The sequence below is a fragment of the Etheostoma spectabile genome, chromosome 24, assembly GCF_008692095.1.
Source record: "Etheostoma spectabile isolate EspeVRDwgs_2016 chromosome 24, UIUC_Espe_1.0, whole genome shotgun sequence".
NCBI classification, from domain to species: domain Eukaryota; kingdom Metazoa; phylum Chordata; class Actinopteri; order Perciformes; family Percidae; genus Etheostoma; species Etheostoma spectabile.
In genome coordinates this window covers 14,791,289-14,792,338 of record NC_045756.1, presented here as the reverse complement: position 1 = coordinate 14,792,338, position 1,050 = coordinate 14,791,289, and the positions used below count along the sequence as shown (strand labels likewise).

Sequence of the window (1,050 nt, the reverse complement as noted above, 5' to 3'; positions counted from 1 at the left end):
TTTTCCTTGGACATTTTGTCCATTTTTTCAATGTTCTTTTACATTTTCCCCCCCAAAATGCTATAAAATTTATTGAAACACCCAAATTGTCAAAATTTAAACTTTTTCTCACTTTTCCCGACATATTTGTCACTTTTTCCACATTTTTTTGTCACTTTTCTGATGTTTTAGTTGTGTGTTTTTTTGTGGCACTTTGTTCTTTTTTTCCCACTTTTTTTTTTGTTGGGACATTTTGTCAATTTTTTCAATTTTCATTTATATTCCCCCCCCCCAAAATGCTATAATATTAACTGAAACAGCCATATTCAATGAAAGTAGTAAACTGATTATTTATTTTACGGAACCATCCATGTTATTTATTTATTTTTTTTGACAATGTGGTTGAAACAAACCCAAATTGTCAGATATAGAAAATTTACGAACACGGGTCAAATTTGAGCCAAGGACAACAGGAGGGTAAAAAAGGTTTAACACCTTGACACAGGGAGGCCTGTACTACGAATCCAGATCCAGGATTTCTTTCAGTTCCTCGGCTTCTCTAACCTAACCACCGCGGTCCTGCATAAGCTGTGTCACCACGCTTGTTAGAAACTAGTTCAATCAACCCAGTTTCCCAATCCACCAGATTTCCCATGTTTCACATAAGAAGAGCAAACTAGAATTCTATATGAATATGAAGAACCCAGACACGGTTTTACAGGTAAAATGCAATACAATCGCTACTTCCTAAAACAGGAAGGAAAGCTGGCAAAAAAAGCTGAGCTGTAAACGTGTAAATCACAACGCTTATCAATATCACTTCTCCATCAGGCAGGCACGAGATCGGACCATAATTACACTTTAACTGTCAATCCTGGCAGTAAGCAATCTGAGAGCCAATACAAAATATTAAAACATAACTCAAATGCGCGCGTTGGCAACACACGGCTCAAGAAGCCGATCTATACGTAATCCCATAGTCTGAGCTCACTCAGCCAACATTTGAATATGATTTTGTGTTTATTAACTTAATCGGCATCACCAAACCCACCAGACTCCATTTAAATAATC

General features: G+C 36.7%; 1 protein-coding gene across 1 annotated transcript in view; it reads right to left on the bottom strand.

Moving 5' to 3' along the window:
• The window catches only part of dgkza (diacylglycerol kinase, zeta a), a 154,233-nt gene that overhangs the window by 151,849 nt on the left and 1,334 nt on the right, over positions 1-1,050 (bottom strand). The gene's annotated exons all lie outside the window — the stretch shown is intronic.